The following is a 15,952-nucleotide window of genomic DNA, read 5'->3' as shown; positions in this document are numbered from 1 at the left end:
GATGCTTTTGTTGACTGGGAGCCAGTGTAGGTCCCTGAGGTGGGAGGAGATTCAGCTATGTCCGGGGATGTCCATGATGAGTCTAGCTGCAGCATTCTGGATTCGTTGGGGTCTTGATTGAAGTTTCTTGGTAATGCCAGCATAGAGTGTGTTGCCCTAGTACAGTTTGCTGGTGATGAGTGCGGGGGTGACTGTCTTCCTCGTGTCGGAGGGAATCCATTTGAAAATGGCACTCCCTCTACTACAACTGTGAGTTGCAGTCAGATTATTCCATCTAGTTCACACACTTTTCCAATGTTCTCCCCCAGGTGAGAATACGTCATTTGTGAGTTGACACACAGGTGTATATGGGCAAGTGACCACTTTGCTGGTGTTTGGAGTTACAGATACAGTGCCTCCTGTGAGTTACAGTCAGGTCACTCTTTCTACTACACACACTTGCCCTATGTTCTACCCAGGCACTGTGCTATTGTTTGTAGTTTCAGTATTAGTACCTGCTGGGAGTTGTAGCCATGTCTGTGCCTGTAGTACACAGACTTAACAAATGTTATCTTCCCCGGTGTGTACCCTTAACTTGATAGGTAACAAACAGGGTTATTTGGACAAGTGACCATTGGTCTGGTGTTTGATGTTAATCAACAGTGCATGCTGGGAGTTGTAGTCATGTCAGTCCCTGTACTACACACACTCTACAAATGGCATGTCCACAGGTGAGTACACTTCAATTGTGAGTTGCCAAATAGAGGTCTTTAGAAAGGTGAACACTGGGCTGGTGAGTTGAGTAACAGTAAATGAGGCAAAAGGTGAGCTATGAGCATGCATGACATTACATTTTTGTGGCATTTTTAGTGTAGTGACTTACCAGAGTCCACTCCTCCAGGTATTTCTGTCAATCCCCTGGGATTCAGGATGGCCATGACCTTCTCCTCCTATGGAAAGATATGTAATGGGGCACTGGGAGGGCCACCACCAGTATTCTTGGCCTGCAGCTGATGCCTGGAGACCAGGGAACAGACATTGCCCATGAGGCCGTTCCACCTCTTCCTGATGTCCTCCCTTGTACGCAGGGTGGTGCCTAGAGCATTGACTCTGTCGACTATCCTGTCTCATATTTCCATGTTCCTACTAAGAGGAGTATGCTGGACTTGTGCTCCAAACTATTGTGGCACTACATTTATGATTTCATCCACCATGACTCTTAACTCATCTTCAGAAAAACTGGGATTTTTGAAATGTGACATGGTGGAACAAAAGGGGGTCAGTGAATTACTATACAGGGGAAGTGCAACATGGTGTAAATGGACAAAATTGTGAGTAGGTTGTTCAATGGGATGGTGAACAAAGGGGTGCCTGATCTATGTACTCTACAAAATAAGGCGTTCTGGCTTCTGTGTTTGGCGTTGTAAATGCAAAGGATTATGGTGTGTGAAGGGGTTTGTTTTATAGTGTCCTTTGCAGGTGTGTCCAGTGTGACAATATGTGTCAGCTGAGTTGTTTTCAAATTCATCCTATGCGCTGTTGTGTATTACTTTGCTGACTGCGGACCACTGTTATTCAGACCACTGTTATGTGCACCACTGGTTGACCACCATGAGTGACCGTCACAGTGACTGTGTGCTTGTAATTAGCTCAGTGGTTGGTCATGGTGCTGTTGGCCCTGGAGGTCGGACCGCCTATTTCCAGGCCTTTACGTCCCTGGAGGTCTGCCTTTTTTGGTTGGTGGTCGGCGGTCCAGTCTGTATGACTCTTACTAGGTTGGTCCGAAAGACAGCCAACATGGCAGTCTGTCGGTCTGGCAGTCCGACTTCCAAACTTGGAATGAGGCCCTAACATTTCAAAACCACATAGGTCCCTTCACCAGGTACAGTAGAACTACAACCAGTGCTTAAATTGCACTCATGGTTGTAGGTGATGGGCACCATCAGCACTCAGTTTTGGGGACTGGGCCTTATTTTTCATTATCGGACTTTGACCCAGACTAAAAAAGACAGAGGTAGAAAGGGGTGAGAGAACGAAAAAGAGAAAGATTGGAAAACAGTGACAGTGGGAAGAAGCCTGGATGAAAAAGAACTCAAAAGTGTGAAATAAAGAGAAATGAAGTGTGGAGTAGCGGAAAAACGAGTGATGGGATTGGATCAAGAATAGGTAGTCTTGGTATTCAGCAACAATGGCAATGACTGGCAGTGAGGGAGCTTTACTCCAATGGGTTGTTGATCACAGATGATCCCATGTTGAACCATTGTTGGCCCGATGCACATGGTCGCTAGCTAAAACTGGGCAGGACCTGGCTCTCAGCAGGAAGGTTGCTGCAAGAAAACAATAAAGGAGAGCAAAGCTGCACCAGGAGCTTAGCAGTGACTGAGCTCCCACACTGGCCAAACAGGAAGTCCCACAGAAACAAAGTAGATCCAATGTTTTCCAAAGAAGCCTTGGATAACCTTTGGTAGTTTGGTGTGAGCAGCAAGATACTCCTTAGTGAAGGTGCATGCTGGTGTTGTACTTAACAAACCAAACACCACACCAGTAGTGCAAGGAATAAATAGCTTTCAATGTCCACGCCAAATTTAAATAAAACAGAATGCTTCAACACCAAATGTAAAGCAAAACAAGGAAAAACAACGAAAAAGGATCTTAGTGGGATAAATAACCCTCTTTTCAATTTTCTGCAAACAGGGTAAATACGAAACAAAAATGGTGAAAACCCAAAATAAAAAGATTGTTTGAAGCAAGACTTTAATAACTATTCATTTACACTGTAAAGGGGCTAAGTGGCAACATTCAGTACCAAATAAATTGCCATACCAAAAATGAAAATTAGAAGGTAACAGTGAACCAAACACGTTCAATAGAGAAACTCTACCAAAGGGCATTCAAAGAGGGTGGTAGAGGTGGGGCGGAGAGCGTTACCTTGATGTATATTTAGTCCCGGTGGTGGTATTGTAGGCATGGCAAGTTGTTCCCTCCCAGAAACCTTCAGAGCAGATCTCAACCGACTGAATCCTCTTACACGAAGTCTTCAACTGGATGCCCAGTCAACAGAATTACTTACAGCAGAGAACAGGCATTGCTCCAGTTCTTTCTGAATTCCAGCACTTCCAAATACTATGAGCCTGTAACAGGCTAGCAGCTCATTTTGGGTTCACAAGTCCTGCCCGCACAAAGCTGCATTTAGATGTTAGCACTCCATAGGCTGTATTATGCATAGTGCCCCATTTGCGCAATAGACGTTTGCGCCAGCTTTGTGCAAGCCCTGGACACTGGTGTTACTGAAGGGGCCACAGACGCCTGTGTGGCATCTTCTGTAATACTGATAGTGTTGTCATACATGTAGTGCCAGCATTATCTTGAGAGGGCATTCCCTCATGAGCATGGCGATGTGGCCTCATGCAAATGAGGGAATCACTTTGCTTTTACGCCCACACACTGTTACAGTGGTGGGCTCAGAGGCAAACAGGCTCTTCCAAGGTGAACTGACTGTGCCACAAGGAGGTGGTGCTCTGCCACTGCGCCCTTGAGGGTAGCCCTGTGGAGGGGACAAAGGGCGTCCCATGGAACTGATAACGCGTCCAAACCTTGTTAATTTAACTTACAAGGGGACTCGTTTTAGGCCAATGAATATTTTGACCACGTTTGGGGACTTCCCAGAACGTGATATCCGTTTAGCATTTCAATCAGTAGGTCAATAACCCATTCACTATTCACAATAACTAGTCAATCAAACTAATCAGTAACATATAATAAGAATGAACCACACCATGACCTTTCAGCCATGAATAACCACACAAATCTAGTAAGAGTTAGGATATTTATTCCCTATTAGTTACACTCTAGTATCATATTTATTAGTCGCAACATCAATAAGCACATCAATACTACTATAACTTGACAACTCGAATAAGACTTTATCAAAGCATAGGTCATGAACATTAGAACAAAACACGACGTTAACATGAGTCAACTTTAGTAGAGTATCATTAGTACATTATTCAACAAAGCAAGGATTCAGTCATTTGTCTATTTGCACCCAATATTAGTGAACTCCTTAACTAACCTCTAATTAGCATCAGCATGTTGGGCTTCATGCAAAACAATTTGGCAACATGAATTTGGAAAACATCTAACTATGGCCTCTATCAAAAGAGCAGTTGGTACCTAGAAAGAAAAGGCAAACAGACAATTACAATTCATCAGCAGATAGTTACCCATCCAAATGGGTCAGCATGCAGGATCAGTCTTCGTCCTCAGGACATCAGGTGATTCGCCATCAGCCAGGATAGAACAGGTAAGTCTCAGCAGGGCATAGCAAGAATTTCTTCCCTCATAAGGAGGAGAAGTAAGTATCAGGCAAGGAATAAGATGAGGATGGATTAAAGTATAAGACAAAGGGCCTGATTACAACTTTGGAGGAGGGTGTTAATCCGTACCAAATGTGACGGATATCCTGCCCACCGTATTACGAGTTCCATAGGATATAATGGACTTGTAATACGGCGGGTGGTATATCCGTCACATTTGGGACGGATTAACACCCTTCTCCAAAGTTGTAATCAGGCCCAAAGTCTCTCAGAAGGGCAAGGGATAGCAAGTAATGGGTCGGTGGAATGTCCGGTAATGGCGGATTTCTCCTTGTGTCACGCCGTTATCTCAAAGTTGTCGAACAAGTCTCTAATTTCCCATTGGGCAATATTTGGTGCATCGTTATCTCTGTCCAATAATCCGTCACACACCTTACTAGAATCTTCACCTAAGACAGTTCTCATGCAGTTTATTGGCTCCTGTGATTGACGTCTTCAACGGGTAGAATGTCAGGTATGAGAAGTTACACTTGTCACTCCGGTCAGTAGTTCCATTGTCTTCCCCTAGTGCAGGCGACCTTGCACTTGTTGCGAATTACACTGTTGCATTCGGCAAGAATGTCTCCTTGAGCAAGTCGGGTCTCATGAGAAATAATTTACTACAGCTACACATATCTCTAGCTTATGGAAAAGTACAGCTCCGTGTCCTTCAGGGAAGCAGCACATTGCACATTAGAAAAACACAGTTAATATGAGACCAGGCAGCTAGGCCCAGACCCTTGCTAACTAAGGCCTAGTGATTAATTTAGCAGAACCTTAATACATAACTCTAATTAGGATACGTTAATACGAAACCAGACATGAGTACATTATTGATTCATTATTAGTCCGTTTCATTAATCATATACATTGGTGGCCACTCCCCGTGGGCACATTACAAACGCGTGCATTAATACTACATTAACACATTTTATGCGGTTTTATTAAACATTACATTGCAAGCTTTTCATGTTAATATTGATTATAAAAGTTACACTCCAACAATCCCTCCTCTGATGACTCTTGTCATCACACAAACTCTTTCCTTTACAATTTTTCATCTTTAAAATTCCCTCATATCAATTTCTTCCCTCAATTTTGCCTCTCCTAATTTTGCTCTGAATATTTTCTCCCTTTTCTTTTCTTCCCTCCTCTTATTATTTTTCGCCATTTTCAATTTAATCCTTTTACTAATTTTGCATGACAGCCATAATCCAAATAAGCAAGCTAAAACAATTAATATTCCCTGTATTATTTTTCCCAGTATCACATGCCAAATATTACTGAACCAGCTTCCCACTTTAGCAAGTCCCTTTCCAACCTTTTCCCAAACTCCAGGTTCTTTCAGTTCCTTCAAATCCGTACTATCTCTTGTTAGGTTAGTAAGCATACTTCTAATCTCATTACTATTATCAGGAATATAGGCACAGCAATGTCGCTCACTAAGCATTTTACAAACTCCGCCATTTTTCGCTAAAAGAATGTCTAAAGCAAGGCTGTTTTGAAGAGTCATAGCCCTCTCCGCAGCAAGTTCAGTATCCATGAGGAGTATAGCTCCTGTAAAATTTGTCAGCATGTTATCCACAATAGTAGACAACTTTTGAATCTTTATGGCGTTCAAGATAACTCCCACTGAAGGAATTATTGCTCCAAATATGTCTCCTACTACACCAGCAGCAGTCTCTCTCCTTTGTCTAGTGCGATGTAATTCAGACAATTTCGGAAACTTTTTCAAGTCCTCTAATTGATATATCTTTGGGAAAACTATCCCCAAATAACATGTCCCATACCATCCTTTTGGAAGACGGTAATAAGCATTAAGTCCACATATATAATAGATCCCAGGGATCGCTGGATCCTGTCCATCTAACATGAACGTCCACTTACTCTGAAACAAAAACACATGCTTACATTCACTCGTTCCCACAAACACATTATCATAATATGACTTTGGTCGCGTAATGCAAAGCTTGCCTACGTGTAGTGCATCTAAAGCTAATTTCCCTTGTTCCCTAATTGCACTATAGCTCTCACTATTTACAAAAGCTCGCTGCTGTAATCCTTTCTCCAACTTCCCCTTCAACGCCCTTCTTCGATCTTCCGTGTGATCTAGAAAGCTTTTCTCTACAGGTGTAAGCAAACTTGTAAGATTATTGCTGTGTGCATAAGATGTATTAATTGTTAATGTTGCTTCAAAGAACCCTTTAACTAATTTTATGTTGTAGTATTTTGCTACCCTATTTAAGTCCTCTATGATAGGCACATAAGAAAACACAAGATCATTGTTAGAATAAAAGTACTGAATCTCTTCCTGGTTATAGAATCGCGTTAGTAACAAACTACAGCTGATCCCATAAGTTAAAGGCAAACTATGGTAGGTGACTCCCTCTTGCACTGAAACAGGAATTTGAGTACACACATAACAATATTTTGCATCCATAGTGTCAACATACTCACTCAGCAAGAGATAGAAAACATTAATTGATAGTTCCCCTTTTGTATTAGTTCCCTCATGCAAATATCTCGCGTCCTGCTCAAACCTCTCCCAAGCTGTTAGTGTAGCGGCGGTCTCAGGAATTGTAGCATTGTTAGTTTCCCTCTTACCCACCAAAGGCATTCCCACAATCAGAACTATAATGAATATCACACACACGACACCCAAACCAACACCCAAACATTCACAGCGCCTACTTCCCTTATTATCATCTCTAGTGTTAGCCATGATCTGTAAAGAATCAGAAAGCAAATTATTATTAGCTCAAACAACAACCAACAGAGGATGGTTAAAGCTTCCCCCTTTTTTTTTTTAGCAAGTTAAACCAAGCAAAAGTCTTTTTTGCAGCAAATATTTACAGCTTTCACATTCACTCCCAGGATCCTTGTCAATTCAGGTTAGCAGCTTGTCAAAACCAGTTCTCAAAAGTCAATTCAGGTTAACAGTGTCACATCCGGTAATTTTCTCAGTCTCTTTTCTTGGTTTTCTTTAACTCAACTTTCACATTAGCACAGTCTCTTTTCTCTGGCCAGACTCAAGTACCATAGTATTGACCTGGGACTTCTCGATCAAAACAGAATGCCAAGAGCTCTTGCTGCCACTCAGCTGACGTTGCGTATGCCCATTCAGGAGCTGCGTACCTTCTGCTTGCTACTCTCTTTCTTTTCAACTTGGGATCACCTTGCAACTCTCCTTCACTCAGATCTTCTTTCCTTGTTGTATCAACTTCTTCCTCTATTGCATCATTGACAACCACCTTCCCTTTTGTCACTTGCAATTCTGGCCACTTATCTCCTTTCAGTGTCTCTCTGGTCTTTGATCTTCCTTGTGGCAGCTCATCGCCCTCCTCTGACTCTATGGTGTTTTCTCTTGATGGACCTGCAATTTGCTCAGAAGTAGTCTGGACACTTTGAGTCTCTTGCGCCTCAACTCCTTTGCCTTCTGGGTCTGTCAGGGGCTCTACTTCAATACCGCATCCAATGATACAACAACGAGGAACACTCACTACTGTGTCACATTTAAAGTACCCAATGGATGGTGCTGCCCAAGGTTGTTCCCCTAAACAACCTTGAAATGGAAAGCCAAAAGGTTGTCCTAACACAATATATCAAAAACGGAAGCACTCAAGTCCTATAACAATGTTAATGAAAGCCAAAATCAAAGTCCAAAGTTTCATTATGAGTATCCATCATCTTCTTTAATGTTTTCCTTTTAACAGCCACATCCAAGCCTTTAATGTTTTCCTTTTAACAGCCACATCCAAGCCAACACGTGTTTCGTCTGGGTAAACATCTCCCCACAGACTTCCTCAGGGCTTCTCTTAACTGTTAATAATACATAGTATCTAATTAGTCTAATATTCAGACTCTTAATACATCCAGAATATTAATAATTATCTTATTTCCTATACACCCAGTGATACATAGTTATATTCTATATGGTGGAAATCTATCACATAGTGATATTATTTCATCCAAGTATTGGTGATTTTTATACAAACAAACTCACATGGCCCAACAAGTGACATACCCAATATCAGAAGAACCTGTGTGTAACCCTCTAGTTGCAAAAAGTAAAAAGAAAAAACAATTAGTTTTACCTGGTGTAAATGCTCCGTTTGTATCTCTATATCAAAATCTAGAATAATCGTATCTGTAGATGTTAACAAATTAGAAATAAGAGAAGTTCAAACACTTTCTCTTATGTCATTTAAAATCATATTTAGAAAAGTATATTGTCAATGTCCAATACAGTATTTGCGCCAAGTTGTTCAAGTGCATAATTAGCGAGAGTATCTCTTATGTCCCTCTGTAGAGAGAGAGAAACACTCTCTTGGGCACATAAAAAGTACGCGTCATTGCTGTTGCGCGATATCACGTTTTTGACATTATATATTACCTCTGATAATTGAAATATCCTGGAGGTCATCGCAAAACTGCTTCCAGTACGCCATCACGCCACCTCGAATATCTTATTTGATAGCAGTGTCAGAGTATCGAGACCTCTTGCCCACCACGAGTACGCGAAAGCAAAGTACGTCGCTAATTAGTCTGTTTTTATTCACTTCCTCGTAAACATAAATAACGGACTTCCCGTTCTTCTTTACTGCAACAGTCTCAATAGAAAGAGGACTGTAGTTCCCCTAAAAAGTATGATTGAACTAGTACTAATAAACACAAATAAAGGACTAGAATTGTTATTTTACCATCGGGACATGTACCAATTACCCTCATAAATATTTATCTTGTAAATTCCAATATTCTATCAGGTTAATTAAACCTCTAATTATAATAGTAACAACCAAACCCAATTTATACAGATCAAACATTTAATTACAATTCTTCTTATTTATACTTATCATTAGTTCTATAGAAATAACCCATGTTATGCCCAATAATGAAAGGCTAATCAAATGTATATGTACTATGTGTACCCTTAGTTAGAATGCACGTATTATTTAATGTTTCTCTGATATTAAGGCCGCACCTATCCGTGCATGTGATTATCTATTATGAAGTACACCACACATTTCGCTAACTTAGTTTCCCAAAAAATATTCAAGTTCGTAATCTGAGTTTAAACCTTGTTCTACTGCCATTAATCTAATAATCCAACATGATTCTCTTTGTCTTAAAGCAAGTTCTCTATTTCCTCCCCTTGGGTCTATTTTCACGTGGTCAAATCCCAAAAATTTAAACTCTTTCTGTGTATCTTGCTTATCACAATTTCTCATATGTACAGCAATAGGAAATCTATCATCATTCTGTTTAATAGCTCTCCAATGCTCTCCAATCCTTATTTTCAGTGGGTGGATGGTACTCCCTATATATATACGATTACATTTGCATACCAACATGTAAACAACATAGCTAGTATTACAGTTTATAAATGCTTGTATTGGATATCTCTTATTGTTTCCCATTCCAACAGAAACTCTTTGTCCCTGACATGCCCATCTACATACATTGCAATTACCACATTTAAAAAAACCTCTACGTTCTTAATCTAACCAACTAATATTAATATGTAGTCTAGGATAACTAGGACATAATATGTTACTGAGAGTCTTCCCTTTACGGTAAACAACTGTAGGTCTTTTTTCTAGATGTTTTTTAAGAGTTCCATCTTGTGTTAAAATATGCCAATACTTCTTCATACTTTTCAATAGTAGTGCAGAACAGACCGTATAGTCTAGAACTATCCGGATTTGTCGTTCCCGCAACTCTACTTTCTTAATATCTTTAAGTGTACTGTCACAAGTTATTTTCTTAATTCTACGTAGAGAATCCTCAACTAATTTTTTTTCTATCTACTAATAAATCTTTTACTTATATCATCTACGCAAGACTCAAAATGTTCATCCAAACTACAGTTCCTCCTTGCTCAAATCATTTCCCCAAACGGTATTGCTCTTATTTGACTAGCTGGGGGGGCACTTGTGGCATGTAACACTGAGTTACATGACGTCAGTTTCCTATACAGTCTACTCTCTATTTTATTCTCCTTTATAAACAGTTCAACATCTAAAAATTCAATGTGTGTGTCGCTATAATGATATGTGAATCTCATATTAACAGCATTACTATTCAAATAATCACAAAATGTGTATAAACTATCCAGAGTTCCTGTCCAAAGTAATAGACAATCGTCTATATACCTCCCCCAATAGAGGATGTGTGTGTGCCATTCCGCCGCTCCAGGTCCCCATAACCATGCTTCCTCAAACCATCCCATGAATAAATTTGCATATGATGGTGAAAATTTGGACCCCATAGCGACACCTTGTTTTCGTCTGAACCATTCATTCTTGAAAAGAAATAAAAAATGTTTCAAGATTAAATCCATCATTTCAATTAGCATCTCAGTATGTTCTGATAAACTTGCCGATCTTTTACCTAATACATGTGTTATAGCTTGTAATCCTGACTCGTGTCTAATATTTGTATACAGAGCCTCTACTTCCAGGGTCACCATATACGTATTATGTTCCCATGATATATCATTTAGCATTCCCAATAGGTGTTTTGGGTCTCTAATAAACAAAGGCATATTACATACAAAAGGCTGCAAAAATATATCAACAAATTCTGCTAATCTTTCAGTAGGACATCCCATCCCGGATACAATGGGTCTCCCTGGTGGAAAAGCAAGATTCTTATGTATTTTTGGCAAAGTATAAATACATGGAAATTTCGGACGATTAACATGCAGATATTTATATTCATCCATGTCTAAAATACCTCTCTCAAACCATTCACAAAGTCTCTGGTTAATTAAGTTGGTTAAATAATATATAGGATTTGTTTTCAATTTCTCATAGTACATCTCATAGTTTAATTGTGTATACATTTCATTTTCATATTCCTGTCTGTTTAAAATTACCACATTTCCCCCCTTATCTGCTCTTTTAATTATTATATTCTTGTCTGTCCGGAGGGATTTAAGTGCCTGGTGTTGTTGATAATCTAAATTATAATTCATCTTGCGTTTCTTAGCTGATAGAAATTTCTTATTCAAATCCTCGTTAACTAATTTATAGAATACTTCTATATTGTTATCTAGAGAGACTCTTGGTGTCCAAGTTGATTGCAGTTTCAAACCACTACTCATATGTGTATCTGAAACTATATTCAAATCTTGTAAAATTCTAGACATAAAAGCAGGAGATTCTTCTTGATCAGTAATCGATAAAATTGCTGCTGTATCCCTAATGTCTTGTATAGAGAGTAAACTCATATTCTTAATAGATTGTTGACCTGTTCGATTATCGGAATTCGTAGAATTCAATTCAAAGTGTTTCTTTAATTTTAACTTTCTCACAAACTTAAAAAGATCTATCTTAGATTGACAGATGTCTCCCTGGCTTGTAGGACAAAAGCCTAATCCTTAGTTTAAAAGACTAAGTTCATCCTTGGATAACCGTTTATCTGGCTTATTTATAACAATATTAGTAAGGTTAAGATCTGCATTTACGTCTTTCTGTGCCACAATCTTGTCTTCATACCCGTATCTTTTTCTGGCATGTTTTCCCCGCCGACCTCTCCTTGTTTTATATCTCGACTTTTTCTCGTAATTTGATCCCGATTTCCTTGCTGAATTCTCCACATCTCTTGTAAAAAAGAGCTCTTATCTGTACTGGTAGTTGATAATGATCCTTCCGTGTTTCCCCTATCCCTTTAATTTTCACTTGAGGAGAGTGTACTCCTCACTGAAGTATTCGAATTATTCGAAGTATTAGATGGTGTTCTTGGGAGGGTATCCTGAACCGAATGATCATATCTCTTTGAGAATGTAAAAATTCTACCCTTAGCATAATCTAGTTCATCTCTCTTAAGTTTCCTGTCCTTTCTCTCTTTAATACTGTCCTGAAATGTCATTATAACATTGTTAAGAATTTCATAGTTCTTGTCCGTAGCCGTTTTAAGATCCAATTCTAGAATTTCTTTCTCTAATTTAGCAATCTCTGATTGTAATTTGGAGACCTGTCTCTCAGCATTCTCTAAACGTATGTCCATGAGTTTAAATGAACTCGTATTAAGTTCCTCTTCCCATCTAGTTAACAAATCCGGATCTAAATTATCATATGTAGAAAAAATATGAGATCTAAGACCTCTTGGGATCCTATTCAATTTTTTATATTGTTTGAGTGTCGCACCATCCCACCACCTAGACATGTCATTCTTCTTCAATCTTTCAAGTCTAATACATTTTTGTCTCAGGCATTCCTTAGTTTGTTGATTTCCAACCATAATCGCTTGTCTCACCATCTGCCCATAGTTCAAATGTTCAAATAAGTCCTCTGCCATTTTTTCCCTATCCATATCTCGTTTTACTGACATGTTTAAGTTACACAGTTAATAGTGATTAAAGTAGGAGCAGCTACTCTTATAGTTATCCAATGACACAACAACGGGGATTTTAAGAAGAAAATAGAGCGCTCCCTATTGTGTCACATTTAAAGTACCCAATGGACGGTGCTGCCCAAGGTTGTTCCCCTAAACAACCTTGAAATGGAAAGCCAAAAGGCTGACCCTAACACAATACATCAATGGAAGCACTCAAGACCTAAAATAATGTTAATGAAAGCCAAAATCAAAGTCCAAAGTTTCATTATGAGTATCCATCATCTTCTTTAATGTTTTCCTTTTAACAGCCACATCCAAGCCTTTAATGTTTTCCTTTTAACAGCCACATCCAAGCCAACACGTGTTTCATTTGGGTAAACATCTCCCCACAGACTACCTCGGGCTTCTCTTAACTGTTAATAATACATAGTATCTAATTAGTCTAATATTCAGACTCTTAATACATCCAGAATATTAATAATTATCTTATTTCCTATACACCCAGTAATGCATAGTTATATTCTATATGGTGGAAATCTATTACCTAGTGATATTATTTCATCCAAGTATTGGTGATTTTTATACAAACAAACTCACATGCACCAACAAGTGACATACCCAATATCAGAAGAACCCGTGTGTAACCCTCTAGTTGCAAAAAGTAAAAAGAAAAAACTGTTAGTTTTACCTGGTGTAAATGCTCTGTTTGTATCTCTATATCAAAATCTAGAATAATCGTATCTGTAGATGTAAACGAATTAGAAATAAGAGAAGTTCAAACACTTTAACTTATGTCATTTTGAATCATATTTAGAAAAGTATACCGTCAATGTCCAATACTGCATTTGTACAACTTGGCGCAACTTTGCGCAAGTGTTTGAACTTCTCTTATTTCTAATATTTCTGATATTCAGCTTTCAGATTGTGACCTGGATCATTTATCGGTGGCAGTGTGGTAGCTTCCACCTGGTGAGAGAAAGAGCGGACCACGTCAGCCAGACCCTTGCAGTAGTCCAACACCATATCATCTGTGATATTCACAAGAGCATTTGCAGGCACTGCGGCAGTCTCATAGCTCGGCCCATGAGAATTTCATGAGGAGACAGTCCTGTTTTTTTGTTGGGTGTATTTCTCATTGACATGAACACTAAGGGCAGTCCATCAGGTCACTTCAAATTTGTAGCTGCACACATTTTTGCCATTCTCGACTTCAGGGTACCATTCATCTGCTCCACTAATCCTGATGCTTCAGGGCGGTAACTACAATGCGACTTCTGTTCAATGTTCAATGCTGCACACAAGAGCTTAACCACCTCGTTGTTGAAGTGACTTCCCCTATCTGATTCTAAAGAGATCGGAAACCCAAAACGTGGAATCAATTCCCTAAGCAGCAGCTTCGATACGGTGAGGCTGTCATTACTGCGTGTAGGGTAAGCTTCAATCAAGTGACTAAAGATACACACAATCACCAACACATATCTCAATCCTCCACACACAGGCATTTCAATAAAGTCCAATTGCATTCTGCTAAATGGACCTCCTGCTCTCCAAATGTGGCTCAAATTCACCACTGTCCCTTTCCCCGCATTCATCTGCTGACAGATGATACACCTGTGACAAATCACTTCTGCAGCTTGTCTGAACTTTGGGTTAAACCAATCTTGAACAACCTGATCATGGAATCTCTCCCAATATGTGCTTGCCCATGGTAAAACCTTGCAAACTGTGACAGTAGACTGTTCGGAAAAAACATTTTCCCCTCATCTGAAACCCACAAATCATCTGGTCTTTGTACACATTGCATCTTAAGCCAAGAGCGTTTCTCATCTCTGCTGGCACGTCCCTGCAACAATTTCAATTCTTCCAACGTGTCAACCACCCTTAAAGCGTAACCTGTGCATGTCTCATTTTCTGTTTCAGGTAACAATTCCCACTGATCCTTGAATGATATACACTTCAATGCGCAAAACCTTGCGACTTGATCCGCATATCCATTTCCCATTGAAACAAAGTCTTGTGATTTCACCTGAGCGCTGCATTTTACCACAGCAATTTCATGAGGTAACTGAATCGCGTGCAACAACTCCTTAATTCTTTCACCATTTTTCACTGGAGAACCAGAAGAGGTCAGGAAACCCCTCTGTGACCATAGCTGGCCAAAATCATGAACAATTCCAAATCTGTATCTGCTATCAGTATAGATAGTCACTCTCAATTCAGCAGCGGCATGGCAAGCTCTAGCAAGAGCAACCAATTCAGCTACTTGAGCAGAATACACTCTTTCAAGCCAAGACACTTCCACAATACAAGTGATTGTACATACAGCATATCCGCTCTCAGCACTCCTACTGAGTCTCTCAAATATGAGCCATCAACAAAGATAATGATGCCATTCTCTTCCAATTGGGTATCTTTAATATCAGGTTTCAGTTTGGTGCCCATTTCTGTTACCTCAAGACAATCATGTTCTACATCATCAGCATCCTCAACTTCTGTATTTTCATTTGGAAGCAAAGTTGCAGGGTTCAGCACTGTACATCTTTTCAAAGTTACATTTGGTGACCCCAATATGATCATTTCATATTTGTCAAAAGTATATTGTCAATGTCCAATAATGTATTTGTACAACTTGGCGCAACTTGGCGCAACTTGGCGCAAGTGTTTGAACTTCTCTTATTTCTAATATTTCTGATATTGGGTACGTCACTTGTTGGTGCATGTGAGTTTGTTTGTATAAAAATCACCAACACTTGGATGAAATAATATCACTATGTAATAGATTTCCACCATATAGAATTTAACTATGTATCACTGGATATATAGGAAATAAGATAATTATTAATATTCTGGATGTACTAAGAGTCTGAATATTAGACTAACTAGATACTATGTATTATTAACAGTTAAGAGAAGCCCTGAGGAAGTCTGTGGGGAGATGTTTACCCAGACGAAACACGTGTTGGCTTGGATGTGGCTGTTAAAAGGAAAACATTAAAGGCTTGGATGTGGCTGTTAAAAGGAAAACATTAAAGAAGATGATGGATACTCATAATACAACTTTGGACTTTGATTTTGGCTTTCATTAACATTATTATATGACTTGAGTGCTTCCGGTGATATATTTCAATACTGCATCCGTCTGCTTCTGGGAGGACCTCTCTCTGGGTCGGTCCTCTTGGCGCCTCAGTTGAGATAGGTTCACCATCACCCCTCTGGGTCTCGTCTCTTATTGGAGTGACCAAGCCGTTCTCAACGGGCTCTCCTTCTGTCTCAGTTCC

Source organism: Pleurodeles waltl, chromosome 4_1, assembly GCF_031143425.1.
Source record: "Pleurodeles waltl isolate 20211129_DDA chromosome 4_1, aPleWal1.hap1.20221129, whole genome shotgun sequence".
Lineage (NCBI taxonomy): Eukaryota > Metazoa > Chordata > Amphibia > Caudata > Salamandridae > Pleurodeles > Pleurodeles waltl.
Note: the sequence above shows the minus strand (reverse complement) of the source record.